General features: G+C 40.0%; 1 protein-coding gene and 1 long non-coding RNA gene across 5 annotated transcripts in view; one reads left to right on the top strand and one right to left on the bottom strand.

The window, feature by feature from the left end:
• The window catches only part of LOC111249148 (uncharacterized), a 334,604-nt gene that overhangs the window by 13,283 nt on the left and 297,048 nt on the right, over positions 1-24,273 (top strand). The gene's annotated exons all lie outside the window — the stretch shown is intronic.
• LOC147755937 (uncharacterized) overlaps positions 1-24,273 on the bottom strand; it is a 77,120-nt gene that overhangs the window by 6,009 nt on the left and 46,838 nt on the right. The window contains exon 3 of one of the 2 annotated variants that reach the window (XR_015326647.1): positions 5,745-6,262. The exons of the other annotated variant lie outside the window; for it this stretch is intronic. This is a non-coding gene — a long non-coding RNA (uncharacterized LOC147755937). Of the gene's footprint in view, positions 1-5,744; positions 6,263-24,273 lie in introns of those variants that run through there. 2 annotated transcript variants of the gene reach the window in all.

The following is a 24,273-nucleotide window of genomic DNA, read 5'->3' as shown; positions in this document are numbered from 1 at the left end:
ACAGAACGTGCAAGAGGCGAGGAAGCGGAGGTTAAGGCGGGTTGCGATTTCGGAAAGAAAAGCCCTCTTCAGGCTTGGGAACAGGCAGGTTGCTTGCAGAGAATGTGGCGCTTGCCAAATACACAGGAAGGTATAGAAAAGATGCTGTCTTTGCCCTTTTGAAGATTTCATTATGGCATTGCAGGCATTGAACGATGGCATTGCAGGCTGCTTTGTACACAGTCTCGAAAATGGTTTTCACTCGAGAGAAACGCTAAGGCAAAGGATGCTTTTGGAGGGACGAAAGCAAGCATGGGGCACGCAGGCATAGATGGACGAGATGGAAAGGCTAAAGATCGTACATCCCTGCGGTTACAGCTTCCTTTGCAGGATTGGATTTACGTCGATGTCGAGAGCAGCAGATCATGCTTATCCTCGCCAAACGCATTAGGAGAACGCCCATCGCTGTCCCGGGCGTTGCGTCGCCTCCACAGATCCATTGCGACGCCGCTGAGACACAATTCGTTTTTCACAAGTTTCAATTATCTACCGTTTCAATTATCTATCTATCTAATACCATACATCCATTTTGTTACCAGGAAAACCGATTGCTCTTTCCAGTTACTATATCATCCAAACGTATGGTTTCAAAAATTCCTATAAGAAAAGATGCAGCTCTTTAATATTAACACAAAAGCATATTCATGTTAAACTGGAGCCAAGATCGATGTAACTGCTTTTAAGCTAAACCTAGCATTATTTCGAATCGGTCCTTTCACACTGCTGTAAGTAAGAAAGCCTGCAATTCATGTCAATTGACTAATAGGTTGTCTTAGTAATATAGAAGTGGGTGCTATTGTGCATATATATATATATATATACGGTAGGACCTCACTCTTTTTCGGCAAGAATTTTTTGCGAGATTTCAGGCAAACATATATATATTTGCCTCGCAACATCGAAACCCCTATAAAAGCACAAATAGATTGATTTCAGCTTAACATTTGAAAATGCTTCAGCTAAAAAGCGTGGAAATAATGATTGTTATGATCTCTATAAGCAGACTGCGAATTTCTAATTGGGCAATTTTAGTAACCCGTCTTAACCCAGAGTTAATGCATCAACGTCTGTGTCATGCATCCAAGTCAAAATTTTGTGAATTTTTTTAAATAATATAAGCATTAAACAATAGATTTCTCATTTTTAGCTTTCTGCTAAAGGTATGCTTAAAATGCTCATTGGAGTAGTAAGGCCATCTTAAATCATCGTTGCGTAATATAATTATCAGTATCTATAGTTAGCTTGATTGAGTTGACAGCGTCTTTTATGGGCGCCGCGACGATGTGTAAATCTAGTGGGGAAAAAGCTTCGGTTGTATTATTAAAAATTGCGGCAGGATCTTGAGGCTTAATTAGAGCCCCAGAATGAAAAACATGAAAAAAAGCAGAAATAGGAGAGGGTAAGCAGCGAAATTTGAAGGAAACAAACGGGTAGAGGCAGCGAAATGTAAAAGAAGCCTGTAGAGGAGAGCTAACAACGGCATAATCAGAAGTGCAGGGCCTTCCGATGTAGACGAAACGGTAATCAAAACAAAAAGAGATTTAGCAAATAACTGCAATTTGAACAAACTTAAATAACAAAGTAGAAAACACATTCATTATCTATGCTTTGTATGCTAAAAACCATTATAGTTGCAGATAAGATAATCGGTTCAATTGTGTGAGGGAAAGCTTAATTCCGCGCTATGCGTATTAGATAAATATATAATAGTGCACGACTCTATCATAATAGCAACCAACAACGCATAACACACGCGACTTACATAGATAAAAAGTCGTTTCTTAAAAATCGTATCCTTCCCTATTGCAGATGTCTACCATAGGGTATAGGTTCTCGATAAAGTATTGACGGTTTTTCTAGCTAGGTGGCTTTCAAGTCACCTCTCTCAGGTAATATGGGTGGCGTTTGCGTCATTCAAAAGCTGAGATTTGGTAATGATAGAAGTATTCAAATTTACTTAGCTTTAAGTAAGAGCGCCTTAAAGATACGTGATTTGTTTGCAAAAAAATCGTCTATTTTAGAGCCTTAGTGCACCACAAGTACAAATGTTGCCCAGACGTATAAAAACAGTTACGCTGTTTACAGTCAAAATGCGTTAACGAAAGAAATGGCTTGAAGATGGTCTTGTTGCTTTTGTTTGAGGGATTTCGATGCGAAAAATGCTTTTCGCAGTTACAAATTACAAAAAAATTATATTATCAGATGGAATGGAAGGATGGAATTATTGCCGAAGTCAAGCAAGACCGACACGTAAATAGTCGTGCGAAGGAATTACCATTGAACAGTTTCTAGCTATTTAAAGAAAGCTGGACACAAAAAGAAGCTCGACTATTGGGCGCCACAGGAATTAGCCCAAAAGCCTCAAACTCAATCGTATTTCCATTTGCGAAGCTCTACAGAAATGCAACGTAAGAGGTAGAGTCATTTCTGAAATGGTTGTCTTCCGATAATGAAGAGTAAATCAGAGATATCTTTAGCTACCCGGCAAAAATTGGGAGAATGTGAGTGGGAGCTTTTTAATACGTCCGTCATATAGCCTAAATCTTATACGATCAGACCGTCATCTGCAGAACTCTCTTAATGATGTTAATTTAATTTCATAATAGGGATACAAAAACCACGTATCACAATTTTTCTCCCAGGAAACACAGCAGTAGGACGATGATAAGATTATGATATTACCAGGTATATGGCGAAAGGTCATCCATCAAAATGGTACATGTCTAGTTGCGAGAATCTGTTTTAAGCTCTAACATATATTTGCTTCAGTTTCGGCTTCACCGTCAATACTTTTTCGGCAACCCAATATTTAGAGATCTCCGGCAAGTAAAAAGCAGATCTAAAATTATTCCGTGTAAAAAACAATGCTGCACTTGAATCGTTTAAACATATATCTTTAACTCACCTTTACTTGCCCTGTTTTTGTTGGATGGAAGGTATTTCACAGCGAATGAAAGACATGATGATATTAAATTCTAGTTACGGATAGTACGCCTTAGTTTTTAACCAGTGCTGGCTAATGGAGTAAATATAGCTTTTGAAGGTGCAGAGGTTTGTAATAGTGTCTAAAATAGAAACCGCAGACCTAAAATGTTGTTTCGTAAAGCACCTAAATTCTCTCCAGTAAACCTGTCTTACGGTTTTTAAACTGATTCCATAAAGGTAAATCGTATGGATATCGGCATACGCTCGTCTCAAAATGTGTGGGGTGCATATCGTTGCAATCAATGCGAAGTAACCCATAGAAAAATAACTCGACATGGAAAGGAGCTTTTTAAGGTTCAATTTCCTGTTTGTTCCATAGATCATCTCCCTCTATCGATAAAATACAGTTACGAAAAAAAGGCAAACGTCACGGCCGTTTGTGTGCTGTTCTAAATTTCTACTTTCGCGGTCAAGAAGTCTAGTAACGTAAAAGTAACGATCAATCCTTGTTAGTTCCTATTAGAACTGATTACGTTTAACCGAATTACAGTAGCAGTAAGCTGTGTGTTTGCGACGGATTTCATGAATTTCAGGGCTCATTATCCTTCATGAGATGGATATATGTACTTACGATGAAGCCAAACGAAAAGACATATACGCAAGAGACCGACTGACTACAGAGATAAAAAGAAAATTGGATAACAATCGGAAGTGTAAAAATGCAACAGCGATCTAAGATAAAGTACAGGAACTACTCTACTCTAGTCAAATCGTACGTGTGTTATTATCTCTGACAAAGTTCAATAAGACGAAGCGTACTTTTTGTTAATATTTTAGCACGGGCTTCGACCAGCAACTTTGGCAAAAAACAAAATTTCTCATAGTTTAGCATATTCCGTTGACTATATAAGTGAAACAGAATGACAACAAGCGGATTTTGTGCCATATCTAAAATGCAAGTTCATCCAAAATGTTTATAACCGGCCCAGTTATTATCAATACGTCGGACTTTGGGCTGCCCGATTTGCACTGCAACTTCATTTACTTGCCCTTTAATGACTACATCCAAGCGCAAATAAAACGTTCCGTACGATTCCATTTGGAAAAATAACCGAAACTCAATCCGTTTATGCTGGGTACGTAACGACAAGCCATGCATAGGAGTATGCAATGAGTGCGTCGCTGCACTAAGTTTATCGACAGTATACTTCTGATACCAACTATTAGCCCCGAAATTGTGATAACCACGCATCCTATGGAATAAGTAGGACCCATGTATTTCGTACCTAATCGCTGAGCTTCGATTAAGTCCACCATTTTCCTTCCACCCTGAATCGATCATCTTTTCTCTTCTTAGAAAATAATTTCCTTATTTTTAGGTAATATTTACAGCTCAACAGTTGGTAGTCTTTTGTTTTATTCGAAGCGTCGCTGTAACCTTTCTATAAACCTAAATGACAAATAAACGAGTTGGTTTTTTAATGAAACATAAAGGGTCAAAACCCATTTAAGGTGTACTAGATCTAGGGCTCGAAGCTGGCTAACTGCAAGATGTTTGCAGAGTAACGGTATTCCACACGGAGCACAACGGGCCTCTTTTCGATAAAAAAAAAAATAGCCAGTATCGTAGAGCTGAAGGTTTGAGCAAATCCTTAATTGTTGTGGCTTTTTGCATCATTTGTTCAATATATTTCCCAAATGATCGTTCACTGAGTGTTAGGCTTAATCCCAAGTAGGTAAATAAATATTCTCGATTTCCCTCTCGCCAAGCTGCTGGCGGGAAGCATCGTGCCACAGACGATATTTATCGTCTTTGTTCTTTGCGAATTTACCTCAAGTTCCGGATTATTTTTGATCTCTAATGCTAACCGGAATTCGCTTCAGGTGATATCGGCCTATGACAGGTACAACAAACAAGGTCAGCATGGTACAGGAGAGGATTAAGCTGTGGCAACTAACTTCGTAACTGAATGCTACGCTCGACAGCTTTCTCTTCCATAAGGAGTTATCCATGAACCTGAGGTATCACGAAATTAGGTCTAAAAGGGATCAAAGTGCAAGTTGACAAGACAAAGTAAATAATGCTTTCCCGGAGGACGCTCATAAAAATGCGTGCTATAGATGTTCGTTACTAGTCGAATTGGTAATAAGAAAAGCATTTTCCTAATTATCTTGTCAGAATCGACGGATAACAGTCAGCCACTTTGAAGTCTGGGCTGAGTGCACCTCGCAGCTCGAACACCTTATGTAGCTGTGTGGAATACTTATCAAGGCGAAAGGCGTGTTGACCGGCTGACATGTCTTGGAAATGCTGAACGAGAAAGTTGGTCTTGTTCAGCGGGATTCCTATCACGGCTTGGAATCACTAACGACATTGATGTAAAGGGTCAGGATGTCAAAGCTCGAACGGCTAAATATCCGTATCTTACGGATTTACAAAAAAAAGATTAACTGCAACGTAAATACGCCGCTGCTAAGAGAACATCATAATAGGCGCGGCAATAGCTTTAAAGCTCTAACACGTACTCATCGAAATAAATTTCAGTGGAGACTGAAGAGATTTCTTTTGAGACGAAACGAATGACAGAGGACCGTCGAAGCATTTCGGGAATGGTGAGCGATGTTGTCCAGGGGAGTAACGGTTGCTAGCTTCAGCTTGACTCCCATGAAAATGAGCCGCCTAAATCCATCTCCTTTCCACTAGGAATTTTTGCTGTCTTTAAATCATCTCAATTAATAGCCGGTATCAAAGGTACCTATGACGAGCTGGTTGCAGTGCATCTTGAGCGTGGGTACTTCTGTACCTCTTTCAAGACGTACTACTTATGTTTTTGACAAATCGACTGCTGAGGTCGCTACCTAAAATCGAATGAGGCGCGTGAATTGAGTGAGTGATCGAAGCATCCGGCGAGTTTTTCAATAATCAATGATGTATTTTATTCATCAAAATCAAAAAAGAACGTAGTAGGCGATAACGCTGAAAAAGGGGTTATGACGATTGAGTCGTCGTCTGGTAACAAAAGCCCGAACTTCTGTCTGTAATGTAGGGAGGCGCCGCTGCTGCATCGGCGTTTCCGATCAGCACGCTGGGTTAAACACTGGAAAAATGCCCAAGCTATCACGAGGTTGAAATCGTGCATGATGTTTATGGGTTTAAGTGACTGCTTTGCCCGCCACCTCTTTGCGTTCTTCCTTGTCATATACATAAAGTAGCTTTGATCGTCTGGACCAAGACGGTTTGCTGGAGGATATCCTTGGGTGACTTCTGTATGCAGAATGAAAGATGTACGAGCTACTTCTGCAATTAACGTTAAAGCTATGTCATTTAGTTGCCACCGCAACAGTTACTGCTCTTGTGAAGATCATTATCAAATGCTCTACATGAGAAATTTTTCGTCTACAGACACCTCGCTGTGACATATGCATGCGGAATTGTTAAGCAGGCAGCCCCCTAAGAATAGTAGTATTTAGAAATATAGCAGCGATCAACCTACGTGTCAGTTGACCAACTAGAACTTATAAAGTGCTTGGGAGGAAATAAGCGCCTATTACGTAGTTCGTAGCTTTTCGTACTCGTTGCTGCCTTCTGCGCTATATCATTCACAACTGGCATAGAACAATCGGCCAACAGAGTTCTGACTAGGCCTGGGTTCCTACGCCTAACGCCGAAAAGATCACTTCTGTTTTAGCAGTATCGAAGCGGTAGTATACACCACCCCGTTCGATATTCTTCAGCTCTTAGACTTGAGCAATTTCCATGTATCATGTTCTTTACTCGTGTGGTTTTGTCAAGCAACAATCAGAGCGACAGTGCAAGTGAATAGGTGCGTTTAGCCTGTCAAGATAAGTTAGTAATACTTTTCTGTACAACGTAATCCGAACTTTCACAGAACATCATAATACCTGGTGTAGTGCACGAGTCGCGGCATGATCGTGTTGTGGTGAACATGCTGATACTAACTGTCATTACAAGTAAGTATAATAATAGTGATTTGGATAAATCGACGACTACAGGAAGACGACAACTAGAATTGAACTTAAATACTATTTAGAATTACATGTCAGATTTAATAGTCCGAACTTTAATTAAGGTTCTGTGATATGTAAGTCTGTACATTTACACAACGATAGGCTGCTGAAAAAAAGTGAAACGCTAGAGGGAAACGATGTGCGATGTTTAGCGTCTGAGCGGTACTAGGTACAATCAATGATTGTGTACGTCGCAAATAAGGTTTTGGCACAAATTTTTACAAATACGTTTTATAACATGACAGCATATGTCACAGGACGTTGGTTAAGCGAGTGTTTTTTTATCTGCTGTTATTTAACCGAGTTGCTATTTGATGATACGCTGGAGAATTGGTACTAGAGCTATCTCTAATAGACAATCCGACTGTTACACAACAAGTTCGTTTCTTATCTGTTATTATGGCAGCTACAGGATGCCTATTAAGCTTTGTAATTATTATTCAATCAGAACGAGTAGGATCAATCCACGTTTATACGTATCATTTGTATTTGTAAGTCTGTAGGTCTATCGAGCGTATACCATAGGTGCAACTAGTCCTATTTGTCATTGAGGTACACGGAAGCCGATTTCTTTTTGCACCGTGTTGTGAAGATTCGTTTCTTAAACTCGACGGAAAGGCTGGTTGCGGTTAAACAGTCGTTCGTGAAGGTAAACAGAAGCCCAAAGGAGTGACTTTCTGATGGTGTAGGACTCGTTACTGTGACATCTGCCGAGCTTTTTTCACATCAATAGTGGATGAGAGTGGTTTGATAATAGGATTAATATCTATAAATATCTCAGGAATATGCACCAATGTATCTATTATATGGAATTTCAGTGAGTCTTTGGTTCCACATATCGTCCGCAGTCGTTTATTTTTTGCTTTATTAATTTGACTCTATTAGAATTGTACGAATGCATCCTCATAATTTTTGTTATGTGGAAGTCTGCATTCGCCTCGTAGTTTGCGGTTATGAATGGTCCGTTTTGACACGAAACAAATCTGTTACGCATACGTTTGGGTTATTTTTTTAATTAAGATTGCGTTTTCAAAAAACGTAGTATAGATTAATAAAGTAAGTGATTTTTAATCAGTCTATCCATTGTCATGCACTGGCTAGAAACGATTTGAGGCTCGGCGGTTCTTGTTTCCACTCGTGGCGTATCGTCGTGACAGCACAATCAGCACATATAAATATATAGCTTTTGTGTAAGCATATGAACATGTATGTTCGAATCCGCTAAAAACCTAACACGTTTGTCCGGATTCACTCCGTAGTATACAATAATACCGAGCATATTAGCGCCCAAATTAAAAAAAATATTAAGTTAAACTATCTGGATTTGATTATGTAACGCTTGTATCATGGACTAATAGTATGTTCATGTCTGTGATACCGCACCATTTCTCCTTAGCTCTCTGGAGGGCAAACAGCTTAAACAATTTCCCTGACATTGACAACTCATAGCAGTCAGTCACGCTGGATTTCTACAGCTCATTAGTTAACATCATGGCTTCTGGGTTCTCAGACATACGTCAAACCTTTGTAAGAGGCTTATTTTGCTTGTTGTGATTGGTAAGTTTCAACCAATGTATATGACGTTGCTGGGTCTTATAAGACGCTGTTGTTTTTCTCCATACAGTGCTTTCGCATCTGTGTGTGAGCCGCTGTTTAGTACAGAGACACTGCAAATTACAGATACGTTCAGACAAACTTCAACAAGAGCGCATGGCCAATATAAAGCAGACTTCTACTGTGTGATTTTTTGTGAGCTACGTTCCTGTATACCTATTGTGGAACTCTATGGAGAGATTTCAGTTTCATCATATAGAGCCTTCGTTTGCGAGACCTTCTTAAGGAACTATCAGCGCGATGGCGTTCAACTTCATTACGCTTCTCCATCACATGATGAATGTCATCATTAAGCAGCTTAGCAGCATTTTCAAGCAGGCCTTCCCCTTACTTCAGTAGTGTCCACCATAGCGACCTTTCCTCCGTGAAGGATTGCACGACCAATTCCGTGATATGGCTGGTTCTGGTAGTCCTTTTTGGGATATTCCAAATTCACTATTTCCTTCCTTGAGTTAACTGGGCTAATGGCGAGATCCTCATGAATGCTGTAACGCGTCCACTTTAATGACTGTATGTTCGTTCAGTTATTCTCTTCACATGATGTAAATTGAATTTAATTATACTTGCTATATTAACAAAACCAGTGAATGACTTATTTGTTAGGCGAGATCCTGATTTGTACATGCCAGCAAAAAGCAGTCATTCTCCTAATGGAATTTATAGCCTAAAACGAGCTTCGCATCATTCGCTAAAGATTATTGATCATGGCTAATAATAGATTCGCAGAGATTCCAGCAGGGTATATCGCAAACAAATGTCCAATCACGTGGTCTTCGGAAGAGCCAACAAGTGTACCTTCGTAGTTACGATATAGTGATATATTCCTATCACGCTTCTCCGCCACGAACCTAAGGAGGATTTCGGGTAAAACTCCGATTATACCGCAGTCAGTTCCTTCGAAATGCCATCGTAAGCTTCCCACCATACGCTATCCGCCGATATTATCATTTTTCATCAAAGAAAACTAGCGAATGAAATAGAATTTTTTTTATAGAAATAATTGATACTAACAGCCATAGATGTTAACTGTAGGTATTTTATTCGTTAATAAATGCAGTTGTTTAGCATGGTCAACTTATGGTGTTTCTAAACATTTTCTATACTGTGAAGGGGACAGGCATGACACTTATACTTTAGAGTCGGAGCTTTTAAATTAATGGAAATTGCGTTTTTCAAATCTTTTTCTATCCATCATTGAAGTCTTATGTGTTCAAGGATATGGCCATTTAAAATTTGTACGTAAGATATAAAGTCCTGTCGCTGAAAAGAGCTGAACCTTACGGCATGTCAAAATACTCTCACAGAAGGGGTTCGTGGCTGATGATTTGTTGGTTTAACCATATACATTCTTCAGTACTATGTTCTTGTACGTGCAGTGTTTTTCGCTTCGATATCAGAGATGTCTATCGTTTCGTTACCGCTTCGTTGATGTGTTTAGATAACGCAATTGCTTGTTACTGCTGTGTATATAGCACTTACATAATGCGACAGATGGATATGTAATGAAATAGACGCACAATGCTGTGTAATGATTGGGGGAAACTTAAAACGACAATAATGCTTTACTTAGTGCGACGTAACTTATTGGCCCTATGATAATATGCGAAAGAACATTTACCGCATCTTATTCTTCACTGCGAGGGGACTTCTATTGCGTTAGGCTCACTTTCTCCTATGTAATTTAAAGTATTTTACGACACTTTTCCCTTATAAATATATTTACCTCGCAAGAACACTTTATCAGTGAAAATGACTAGATGTGGTCAGTTGTTACGGCTAGAAGAAGGCTCTTTCCAAAAAAGGGAGGGAAATACTCGCACATAGTCGGGACCGCACATTGCTGTACATGCGAGAGAAATGAAGGCATCCACGGACAATATCCCAATTTCCCCTTCTCTGGGACTAGCTCCCAGCAACAATATTGGCCACACTGATGAAAACATCAAAAGAAGGGAGGAACATTGTCCAGCTATGTAGGGTCCACGATTTCTTGGTCAATGCATACTTTTTCGATCTCTTCTCGGTAAGCATTTCCCCACTGTGCAGAAACGAGCCCGCTCGAGCCACAATTTCTTCATTAACGGAAGTCGTGGTCGCGACTGTGATGACTATCCCTGTTTTCAAAAGTTAGAACTCGTAGCCGTCTTGAAGACAGAGTTCATTTTCTAACACTGTCAATTTTTCTATTTATTATGCTTGTTTTTCTTCTTTGCTTTTGAAGAAGAACTTGCTGCATGCAATCCGATAATATCAGTCAAAAGCGAAGTACTCCACCCATTCTACATCTTCTCAATTTAATCTAATGAGATGTATTCCGTGGATGCGTTAACGGTCACTTCGGCTAACGTTTGCCAGCGAAGCGATCAAATCCTGAACAAGGCAGGCGGATAGCAAGGGAAGCATGCGTAGACCGCCTTGGTATGAAGGGAAGAGCGGATTGGGCGTGCGGTGCTGGAAACAGAAACACCTGAACATACGCCAGCGGGATAAAATCACTAAGAGGTAGGTAAATGCGATTTGTGTATTCTGCAATAGATGCAACCAAGCCGTGAATAATGGCCTCTCGGGAGACTGATTCAAAATATCTCGCTTCCTATTTTCTGATCCGAAGAGGGTTTCAAATTCAGAGGTACACAAAGAGACAGTCATTTTAACACGTTTGGAAAAGCCAACACCGTACGGCGAAGCGAACTTTAAACAACGTTAAAATGTTAGATAGTGCAACCAGCCTTGAATTAGAAGGATGAGCAACATCAGCATTAACAAATCGGATTGCTCGAAGATTAATCAGATTGTTGGGTTAAGGAAAACGATATTCTCATCCCTTGATGTATGCTAGTCTGTTATTAAAATTTCCAATGTTTCACAGAAGTGCAGGGGCTAATTAATACTTTTACAAGAGTATTAATTAAAAGAGAGAGAGAGAGAGAGAGAGAGAGAGAGACTGTTTTTCAACAGCGAATCCTTATGTTGTTTGTCATAATTGCAAGCATTCTAGTTCTAATTTTAAACGTCACAATAATCAGTTTTGCGTATCGTCTTTGCTCATCTGGCGCACGTAACGCTGCGGCGGTTAAGAAATTCTAGCTTTCAATAGTTAAACCTTATCAACTTTAGAAAATGGTTCGAAGCATCCCAAGTCGAGAAACGTTTTGACGACCTCCGCCATCTTTCCTAGCGGGTAAGACCAACACGTGCCTAGACATGACAAAACTTAAGCCAAGACCTTCGACATCTACCCGCTAACTTTGATCTGTTAAGATCGGCGGCCCGACAGATCACAGACAGACTAAAACCGAGTCGCTATTTGCGTATTGACTCTTTGCCTTATGATTTGCTTGTGTGCTATCTGGGGTGGATATTGGAAATCGCGAAAAATATCCCTCAAGACCTCACACTAGTACTGTATACAAATATTTCCACTGCGTGAAGCTATAATGACGCTTTTAAATCTACATTTGTCAATTGATTATTCATTATTATTATTAATTGTGCTTATTTCCGTAAGAATTTTTTAAATTTATGGATAGATTTTCAGCTGTTTAATACGCCTCCGATTTGCCCGTTGCACCGAAAAGCCATATTGTATAGGCAAACTTTTCGTGTCTTCGATCCGAATTTCGCAAATTGTTTACTGTGTCTCATTAAGCATACTGGTGCTATTACCCACTTATCAAGCGCATTGCGTATATCATCGCGAGGCGTATTCTTCTAGTAATCAGGGTTTTCGGCTCGATTGACCAGTCAGGTCCTAGCTTACTTCACAATAGAAAAGTTATGAGACAACTACTAGTGATAATTTTCAGCAGTCTAAAGTAACGAGCTCATCACTATTGAACACAAAATGCTGGCAGGCAACAATCAAATAGAATGCAGCCTTTATGTACTAGAAGTATAAAAGCTTCCTATTTTATTAGTGAAGCTCGTCACTAACAACAATCGCTAGGTCAATAAGAGACGGACATTTTGAATTGACAAGTAGGTACGCAAGTATCGTTAGAACATACTGCACAAGAATGTATTTTGTCGAACTTTTGTGTGACCTTATTTATACGATCGGATGAAGTAAAGCAAATGCTACAGTAAAAAGCATTGCAGAGCGGTACCAGACTGATTAGAACAGGTCGAAGCTGTTGAGTACTTGCATCGCTATTGAGTCTATTGACTGAATGCTAGCATTAGCTTCGGTTAGCTCCTTCCGCCCACAATCACCCGGAGCGAAAGGATTTTAAATCAGTCTGTGTAGCATCATAGGAAAAGGTTGATGCTGGCGATCAAACGTGCCTTGTTTCAGGCAACGCGTATGTCTTTCTCATGTTCAAAATTCCGCTATTTTCGATTGTTGTTAGGACACAGACCAAGCCGTCAGAGAACAGCAGTTCTCCAAAGGGCGAATAGCACATGGCTACGCGGTCACGTTTCAAGACGGTATAATAAAAAGACGCTGTTCTTTATAGTGTATGCTTAGACGAGCAAGGCAGTGGATAATGCGTACGAGGGAAAGACAATGTCACCGTTAGGACGATGGGCACAATGCAACATACCACAAATGTTGAATTCGTAATAGAGAACGCGGCCTGAAGTGAACAATGGGAATTTATACAAACGTTTAAAGTGTGATCCTCACTACTATTCTTCGACATTACACAGACACAATTTACGCAGATGATACACAGCAGAATAAGCATGGAAAACGTTTGTAACCTGAAGTGTAGAAGTTTTGGGAAAACAGCGGCTGTAATAACCTCACGATAACGATGACATGAAAAACCTTGCGGTAAAACAAAACAGGTACCATTTGCCATTCACTTGATGCTATATATAGTGCTTTGTTATAGAAATTTGCTTAGAGCCAGCTACCTTTATTTTGAACTCGGACCCTTTTAGAAGACTGGATAAGTACAACAAATATTCGGAAACGGTATAAGCTAACGTCCAGTCAGAATGTTTAAAATACTTGGGGAGAAGAAAACAGCCACACAGGCTCAGGGTGGAAGAGCATAGGTGCTGAGTGTTCCCCTATTGATGAACAATGGCTCTTTGTTGATCGTTGGGTATGAGTCGTCGGGTACCTGTGACTCGACTGCCAATTAAGAATAACGGTTGAGGCAGCGGGTGTTCGTAACTGTCAATACTAGATGTGACTTGGTTCGAAAGACATGCCACGTTCAAAGCTCGTAAAATTCGAGCAATTTCAATATCGAAACGAAAAACCCTACTTCAATTAGCATATCGTAAGACTCTCTTTAAGGGACACCCCCACAATAATTAACGAAGGATGTTATTTTCTTACCTTTGGATTGCAAAAACGCAGTAATCCAACTCCTCGTCATGATCGAAAGACACGAATTTTTAAAATGAGCTAGACGAACAAAGTACATTGCTGATGCCAATTCCGATTTTAAAATTCAGGTGTGCATTGAGTGAATTTTAAACAAGCGTCTTATACTAATTGCATTGTATGTATTTCAATTAAGTTACGGTTTATAATATTTATTGGCATGGCCTCTACGGGGTTTCTGTTTATGGGCTATAATGCGATATTTATTAAAATTAAAATACAAATACGCTCTATGTAACCAGCCTGATGTACCATAAAGCAGAAAGGGCCTGGTGCAAAGAATTGTGCACAGGCTAATTCAGTACAGAGAGACTTATGGCTCAGGCATTTGCTTGATTAAATTAGAACAGTAACTTGTGGCATCTACTGGACATTCTGAGCATATTTTTGTGATTGAAAAAATTCATTAAAGGTACAAAGCACTGGTATATAGGAGACTAATGCTCTATCAAATAGCTTAGGGAGAAAAACGGAATGTAGCCCTGTTTTTCTCCCTGGAGATATTTTGAGAGAACCAAATGGAGGACTTTTGCGAAGCATCGCCGTGATATGGTTTTTCGCACTTCTAACTATAAAACCGGCGTTCGAGGCAGTTTCACTGACTAATCGAAACAATCATCGAGCAGATAGATCCACTTAGATGCTGGCCGCTTAGGTATGCCTGCTCTTGTTAGTATATTGCCTTGTGCCTTTGTGCTGAATCCATGAGGGTGCAAAAACGACGACGATGACGTTAGTGTTCTGTACCCTGTCCATGGTATCCACTCCGATTTATGTCCAGCTGCCCTAATTTCCTTTTGAGACTAAGCGTTAATGAATAATGATATGTTGGCACCCGCATGCAGACCTAGTGGTCTGCAACAAATAATCTTCTCAATCTTCGTAGAGTATAAAATACGTCTGGCGCTCGGTACCATCTTGACGGTCGAAAAAGGTCCCGAGGGCATATTTCTTTCCACGTTGTACACGCAGTACAAATATTGGCTCATATATATTCGAAATTTCTATTTTTAGCAATGCGACCCACTTCATCCTATAGCAAAAAGCGTAAAAATGAAGCGTCTCCCTATCAATGACTGCTGCTTTGACCGACATCATGACATGAAAACGGCTTCTGCAAAAGGCAGCGTATCACTTTTGTCGCCTTGAAAATATGTTAATAAGGGTAATACGCGCTTTATATTTCAATGTGTGGACATGTATTTGAGGCCACTGAATACGAACAACATTTTGAAACCGAAAGGCTTTTGACGTCGCACCCATAACAGAGAATTATTTCTGAAATTCTTCAAAATAAAATAAAGTTCATGGTCATATTTTCGAACTGGTTATTTGACCAGCAAATAGGACGAAATAGCAAGTAACCCTTCTGCTCTCCTTTTTTAGAAAAGAGCAAAATAGACGGAATGATGACAGCTTACTTGTCAACCCGTCATCGTTAGAGCAAGGCATAGCGCATCCTGTCTGAAGCAACGAGATCCTGAGCCAGGGCGCACCACTTCAGTATTCGTTACAGCCATGTCAGACGGAAGACCTGTTTTCAAGTCATATCTGATGACAAGGTAGAAAAAGATCTGATATAGGAGTGAAGGTAGCTAAACGAGACGGAAAATAATAGAAAATTCAAGGTCACTTTTGGTGAGGTTTCTGAAATAGCAAACTGAGTACGCCGTACTATTTGTGTGCGTCCCGAAAATACCCCAAGAAATCAGTAGCATATGAAACGAAAAACTGTCGCATAGTAGAAGATTGCAGCATTGGGTTGCGTAATACGCATATATGTTGGCAAAAACAAGTTGGACAGATGTAGAATAAGCTAGATGGGCCAAAACAGGAGGATACATCGTGCATATCCAGGTACCCATTATTGTATGATTAATACTCAAAGGGAACCTAGCCCACAATAGATGAAAGTGTCTGTCAGGCGATTACAGACGCGCTTTCGAGTCAACTCATATTGAGTTATTAAATCTGTGTACCTGCTGGTATATACTGTTCAGAGCCAATATAGACTTCATAGATTTCTTGTGTTATTGTTTTTCTACCTATTCTAATGGACGAGTCAAGACAAAGGTGAAATTAAGTACGGTTTTCCGCGGTAGAGTAACTCCATTGGTGATATTATTTTGAGAGTCTACTCAACAACGGGATAAGAGCTATCTGCGTGGTTTATTATAGCTTATAAAACAGACAGCGTATTAAAAAAAACGCTGGAGGATAAAAGATATAAAAGTGGACTACAATAATCTTAATTTACTTCGGGTAATCACTCTCATTAGCATAAATTTAGTTTTGATGAAGAAAAAACACTGCTTCTGATGTAGCCGGTCCAGGGCGCACAAAATAGGCCGACCACATATGGTTACTTATGGTATGCTTAATATAAGTTTACGAGACAAATAGATGCTTTCAAGGTTCTGACACATAAAAGTAAAGTGTGGACGTATCTTAAAATACGCGATATAATTTATTCTCTGCGCCTTAGAAAATCTCTTTTTAGAGAAGACGCATACTCGTAGGTTTCGTGCAAAATTGTAGATCTGACCTTCAAAATATAGTGCGATTACAGTTTTTCAAGGTTTGACTGACCCTAACATCTTCCATTAGCTCTTTCGAGTTGCTAGGCCAACAGAAGGAGTCATGCGCTTTCAAGTAGAGTTGCAAGTGGCCACGATTTTCCGCAGCTTTTCCCGTGCTTTTCACTTATACATGTAATGAAATAGTGCCCCTAGTCAACGTTTCGAGATCTTTGCTTGCTCGGAACAAGCATCTGTCGTGTGGCTACATTCAACAATACAATCACCAGTCTTTACCAGAACGTAGGTTCCCTCCTTATGAACGTGAACCGAAAAAAAAGAATCAGTGCAGGTTCCATATCGTTTGTATCTTGCACCTTCAGCAGCTAAGATCGATGGTTATGATTCATTGAAAAGCTAGAGAACCATCATTTGCAAGGACCTGAACTCAAAAAGCATAAGAAAGCGAAAGAGTTTTTGCTCATTGCTTGAGTTTACGAAGGCCTACTAAATACATTTTCTAAAGTATTGTTTCCCGTGCTCAACTGGGAATCACCATGAAGTAGCCTGTGACTCTTTCCTTAATAATGCCTTCTGTCCGTAATTAATGTTGGATAGTAGTCTGCAAGTAATTAAAGTCAATTCTCTTTCAGACTATTTGGCATAGTTAAGCCGTCAAAAGAGTCGTCAAAAGCACAATTTCATATACTGGTCGAGTTGTTTTGGCTTTTTGTTTTTCTAAAAAAATGAAGGTCTTTACCTTTACGGGAGAGTGTGAGCAAGGTTATTCCTTGCATCAGACCGACCTGATCGTTGCGTAAGCAGCTTATTGAAACTCGTTTATTAATAGATGTAGGTATTCGGCCTGTTAGGCACGTAGATCGTAGGCAGATCATACACGCGTGAGTCACAAGTCGATTGAACCTCATAATTAAAATATTAACTTTGCGAGGTAATCTACTCAACATAGGATTATTCTCAAAAATCTGGCGCGAAGTAAACTCAGAATGCTAATTATGCTTTCAAAAACCCTGTACATATGACTATAAGAAGGAATAACGTAATAGTAGCGTTATAATTAGTAACAATTGGAGATTAGTGAGAGTATCAACGCTATCCATTTGACTGTTTGATGTAGAGTTACAGGACCTTCTAACATATGGTTTTTTACAATTTTTACTAACATATGGTTTTCGGATGAATCACCCATCATTAGCGAAACATTTTACAGAGGACATTTATGCATGTAGAGAAACAAAAAAGGAAGTAAAAGTGCTTGAGAAATGCAACGCACTACGTTACAGGGTGCTCCCTAAAAAGTGAGAGTGGTAAGTACTTGTATGAGATATAATTGAAAAAATTAGTTTGTAGTCTTTATGCTTCGTTACGAAAATAAATTGCTACCTTGGCTTTGATTAGAGCTAACTTTTCGTGCAGCCATATCGATAAACAACTTAAGTCATGAAAAATCGACCTTCATTTTTGCAGTGACAGAATCCATCAGTGAAGCTTAGATTAGATGCGTGTCTGTGTGAGATGCTCTCTTGCAAAAAAACACCATATTTCAGTGATCCGATATGTAGGTTAGCAATCTGTACTTCCATCTTACATGTATATGTTACGAACTGTATTTAAGATTTCAAAATTTCAGTTTTGGTCTATTCTTTTACAATTACATTTTTATACAACAAAGTTACGAGTTCTGCAAAAACATCACTGTGTACCTATCCGACATCCTTAACAATAAAGGAAGTGCAAAAATGAACTAGCATTAAATTTTATAAGCCAAATCAGCGGTTCTTCTTCATAATAGCAGAGGCATGAGGTTAGTCACTACACAGTCGACGTGAATACCCAAATAGCAATGCCTTATTTGCTGCTCCAGCCACTCTGATCTCCTGCACGCTGTAAATTTGCAGTGTCCCAACCAGATCAACGAAAGTATTAGTAAATATTAGCTTGCGTGTTTGCTGGCGGTAACGCAAAAACGAATATTAAAACATGTTAGGATAACACAATGGCTATTTAACTATGTGCCACAGGCTCCTAAGCTAGCAAGTCACTACAGGATATGCAAACTAAACGCCGACCTACTAAGGTGTAAGCCTGAATAAGTTACTGCTAAGCCAACTGCTAGAAAAAGGCGAAAAGCAAGTTTTGTTACGTGTTTAGACACGTATGCCTGATTCTCGCATGTTACACGGCCTAACAGTGTGGCAGCTTAACATATGCAATTTGATTGATGAATGCTTTAAAGTGTTAATTTTGACATTTCAGTCGCCTTTAGTTGCACACTCTTCGGCCATAATTAAGCCCAGAACTGTAGAACATTAACCCTGGAAATGGTCCATCGAATCACCTTTTAAAGGCACTCAGTGTTACCTGCAACCCTTTAGGAAGTGCATCGTCGAAGACTAGAGATGATTAACGAAATAAGGCCATGTATGCAGCGTACACATGGTAATGCAAAACACCATATTTGCTACAAAAGCAAACAGAACCAAAACTTAGTCTCGTTCACAGATTTCACATAAAACGCGCGAAAAATCGTAACCGCAGCTTCTCTCATTCTGTCGAGTACGCTTCTTGCCACGGCGAAGGTTGGAATAAAAAATAGCCCTTCAACTTACTGAATACCAAGAAATTCTCGACCCTTGGTACTTATAAGATATAACTGTAAGCCATTTCATTAGCATCAGCCTTGCACTTACAGGCAACTTAATCTGCAGCTTCCTTTTCCCCAACTGTCAAGTTGAAGAAGTTTAGGAGCAACTCCCAGCCTTTAACTCGTACAATGTTCCGTACTGCAAATCCGTAGATTAAAATATATATTACGAAAAGTTTTACGTGTAAATCACTTTTGTTAATGGTTTACAAACACAGGCGTCCGTGATCGCGGTGGATCGTCGGCTTTAATACCTTGTTAGTAATGAATTTCGAATTTGGCGCACTCAAACCCCACTAACTCCGATTAGATCCATAGGGGGTTCTTTGTTAAATCAGAAACAATGAAGATCGTAATTTCTAGAGATTTTCCAAAGAAGTTGAAATCGAGAACACGTACGGGGAAGGAACGCGAAGAATTATGTGCAATAATTCCATATAAAACGAGAAAACTTCCATCACGGCTTATCTAAAACAGCTGCTAAAAACACTGGCCAAGCTAGCGATACAATCAAAGAGCAAAGAAAAGAAAAAGGTTTTCTAACCTATTACTAACCAAAAACACGAACAAATCCAGTTGAGATTCTCTCCTTAGAGATCAATCATACCTCAGTGACGCTGTTAGTGGAGATACTCTTTGTATATTACTGTCACGTATTCCATATAACTGATCTTCTATAGCTATGATGGGGCGTCATCCACATTTTTCTGGCATCCCAAGCCGTATATTATAACATCGCATTATTTTGGCGCCTAACAGAAATCCGAGCGTCAACGTAGTATGCTATGTGTGGTAGGTTGAACGTTTTAATTATTAGTTACATATGTGTTGAAACGGGCTGACTTTGCTTTTTCATTGGCTGGCAGTAATAGGCTAATACTTTTTGGGACCTCTCCCGGTACATGTCAAGCAGGAGATTTTTTATGATAAACTAGATGGTGACATAACTATGAGCCTTAAACTGAGAGAGGGTACCTCGCACGGGTACGCGAAAACAGGTCCACGCAGTCTGGCTTCCCGTTTTCGTAAAACACATCGTGCTTTCGGGGTAGTAGATACTATGATCACGAGCGTTCGCGTTGCCCAACAGGATCGACGTTTATTTGCTTAGCACGGCGGATTCGCAAGTTTTTTGCTGACAGAAGGGACGTACTTAGCTGGTTCCCTACCACAAGCGGGGCGTATCTAGTCTATATCCCTGCGCCCAGGAAATAGCATGCCATACTAATGGCGTACGATTTTGTTTGCGTTGGCTGATTCTAGCAGGACTAATCGCAATACTTTACGATTGGTGCTGCATGGAGTGCCTTTCATGAATTTTCCATTCTATCGCCCTTCGAAAACTGGCTAATTGATGCATTGGGAGTGAACGATGGTTCTAATGGCATGCATGCGGGTTGGCCTACCTGGAGTACAATATTCGAGCTTCATAGTGCTAACACACCTCGGGCCATCTACATTAGTGTTCCCAAATGACTCTAGCTACTACGATGCAACAGGCAAGAGTAGCTGATTTCGGTACTCTTCGGACGCTAGCCAGGGACATGCTGAATACGAGCCTGGTTCCAACTTATCCAGTGAACATCTCGTGTAGCAAACACAAATCATTCGAAAACCTCTCCATTTTTTGGGGAGCGGCAAAAAACCGCTCAGGCGGTTCTACTTGCTTTTGAGGGAAACAGTCGTAGAGTAATGGCATCCTGCATACGGGAATTGAACCTGATCGGGACGCCCCGCGCAAGCCGGGTCGCACTGGTCAGCCGACCGCCCGCGATTTCCACCCAAGTGTCCAAACCGCTCTACCCGCCTTTCGAGCCGAGCCTCATCTAATGCCTATTTCGGCGACGCAGTCCTATCAACGAGTTGGCTTACCGACATGTTCATAACTGGTTTACCTTTGTCGCTAGCTGGCAGGAACTAGCGGCTGTTAGCCGTTCGTTTTGCGCTCATATGGCCGTAAACGTGTATTTATCTATCAATTCAACAAGTGACCTATAGAGTTTCGATTTATATGTGCCCCAAAAGACGAAATACATCGTTGTACAGCTTCGATTCATGTTGAAAAACCAGTCACGTATTTATTCACGTAGTTTGCTTCAAGTATCTTAATCGAAGTTTTGGAATACTTTATGTGGAGAATACAAATATAATTCCGTAATATCATCGCTATGAATTGTAACTAATGAAATTACAATTGCACTTACTATAGCAGTGTATATTTAGTTGAATGGAATACTGATGAAAAACAAAACTTAAAAAATTTAAGTTTTACAATGTTCTCTACGATGTTCCTATTTAGTTTAATTTAAATCATCGGTTCTGTCATGTGTTGTTTTTCATGTATATTTCTCAGAAGCGATAACATTCGTTGGAAAACCAGCGCAATTGCATAGTTTTGAGATATGGCTTCACGCTCCATTCCAATTAATGCAGAATGCAACTGCGGTTGGCGTCTTCGGTTAACAGAATTTGATAGATCCGAACAAAAAACACGTAGATGTTTGCGTTTACCCAGTCGTAGTCGTAACAAACTTTGTCAGCAGGATAAAGGCGTTTTTAAAAATTTTTTTTTTCCGTTACCTTTAGGTTGTCGTATCCGGGGCGTCTAAGCAGAACCTCCTCAAGAGGACCTCGAAAATTTATTCATCGACAAAATGAGAATTATTGTACATAGAAATCTGCCTAGAATACAGCCTTAGTGAAACGAGACATATTAACATTCTTTTTTAAAGATGTAAGGAGGTACTCTAGGTTCCTGTCCGTCTCCACTAGGGATGTGCTTACTATAATCATAGATCATACCTTAGACGTGTGCCATCTTCCAAATCTGGTCACGATTGGCTTCAGAATAAGCAAAATCCCGTTTATTCTTCCTGAAGAGTTCCTACAAATTTTCAAGCAGTTTATTGAATCTCTTACAAACGACTAAGTACTCATTTAATTTGGCAATGAACGCTAACAAGGCTGAACGTTCCTTTTTCGTGAGTTCCCATTAAATTTCCAAGAACTGACCGCTCACTATAGCAAAACGCACCACACTGTTGACGGCAGCCTATCGTAGTCCCCGTCACAAGTTCCTGGCTGGTCTATACTTTCTGTTTATCGTCATTGCTATTAAGCTTCTCAGCTCCGTTGCCAGGCGTCTCTTTTGAGATTTTAACCGAATGTTTAATGCTGTAAGATGTACAGCATGCGCCATACTCAGCGTTAAAACCAAAGTGTCGCTTGTTTCGAAAGGTGCATTCATCTGTCGTGAGACTAATTGCAGTGGTCTTATTGTCCAGAGCGCAGTCCTAAAGTTAATTTTTTCCTAGTAAAGTTTTACGGACGCCATATCATTTCAACAGTGCCCTCATGTTTAAAGGAGACGTTTTTACCCCCTGTTTCAAAGTCCATCGGATAAAAGCGTAGGAGGACCTTTTGGTTGCTTAAACGAAACAAAGAATGATAAGTTCTGTAACAGCCTCGTCGGAACCTGATGGCTGTACTTCATCGAGGATAACACATTTCGTGTGGGCATAGCTCCGTATGAGTGTAGTACTTTGTTTTAATAAATTACATGAACCCCGAAGACATTTTGTGCACTGGCGACACTTGAGCCGGCGATAGCACTTGAAGATCACAGAAGCTAAAAACAACATCACATATCATCGTAGTAAAAGTGAAGCACATTAAGTAAAAGCGGATACTTCATTAGGCAGAATACGAATAGCAATTAGTGCCAATATCGTCTTGCCTTACTGGAAAGATAAGACACTTCAAGATGCGTCATTAATAAAGCCTGCAGTTAAGGTACTACAAGTACCGTTGCACTTACGCTCGGCTTCAAAGACGACGGGCCGGCGTGTGTCTTTCTATCGTACTTGGTTTTCCCTTTAATACACCGACACTGTACAAAGTGAATTTTTTTGAAACAGCATTTTAGATCCGTCGTTAAAGAGAAACGCCATATTTTTTTGATTTCACGATGTATTACATACTGAACAATTAAAACTACGTTGGCTTAAGCGCGCTAAATTTGAAATCCATTACTATTTAAGTGTCGGCCGATGATTCGCCATTACTAGAAAAGCAACGGCTGATTAAGCGAGTTCAGCCGTTACTTTCGCAGCTGCGGACGTGAAGTTCAATTAGCTCTTCGGCAATCGGATTTGTTGAGGATGAGACCTCTTGGTCATTCATACAACTCAGCGGGCCATTCAGTCATTTGTTCTTGATGTACTGTCTACCTGCCAGATCATGACGTTCGAAATGCAGTATCGCACCTTTATGAACTTTCCTAATTGGACAATTTGAAAAATTGTTAGGACACCCAACAATTATCTGTGAAGTACGATTTTGCACCAAAACGGAAAATATTTAAATGCGTTGAATCCTTGACGAATAGCATCTAGTTTTTTGACACTTCAGACGCCATATGGCGATGGACATTCCTGGTTGATAGCCAAAGATAATTTTGGATACATCTTGTCGATTCGTAGCCTGCCAGTTTGTCATCACAGAAATGATAAGAACCCTGTTTTTTTTATGAAGGAAAAACGTGATTGCGCCATGGCCGGAATCTGTATAAGGAGCCAGGACTCACACTTTCTCTATAGGGTCATCGTTAAGCAGAATATTTTTCATTGAACAGTCAGCCTGATATGAACGAAAGCAAAAGCCCAGGCTATACAGAAGCTGAGAAGGAAAACATTTCAATCAGATGCTTTTGCAACGCAATGCTAACCTCCTAAAGCAGCTACGAGGATGAAGTTGTCGACCACAATCGGCACAAAGTACGCATGGAATGCTAGTTACAATGTCCACAATCAGATGCCATAATGTAAAAAAGTCAGACGATAGTCGAAAAAAAGTCACACGATAGAGTTAGTGGCGTGTGAGCATTTCAGTAGTAATTAATTTACCCGTCTTTGCCGTTATATACCGTTAGCAAAACGAGATAGCAACAATTTTTGTGAGTTGATGTAAAAAACTAGTAGATACTGTGGCTGTTAAGGCGGGTGAATGCATGGCAAACAGAAAAGGGACAGTAATGTGCCAACTATAGTGAAACCTACGAAACCCAGTATTGTACAGGTGGCTAGCCTTTGATACGGCCGAGACGAACGGGCGGGCAGGTAAATCTCAACGCATGTTTCTACGAG

The sequence above is a fragment of the Varroa destructor genome, unplaced genomic scaffold (genome assembly GCF_002443255.2).
Source record: "Varroa destructor unplaced genomic scaffold, Vdes_3.0 BEIS01000004.1, whole genome shotgun sequence".
NCBI classification, from domain to species: domain Eukaryota; kingdom Metazoa; phylum Arthropoda; class Arachnida; order Mesostigmata; family Varroidae; genus Varroa; species Varroa destructor.
The sequence above is the reverse complement of the archived record's forward strand: the minus strand, read 5'-3'. Positions and strand labels throughout refer to the sequence as shown.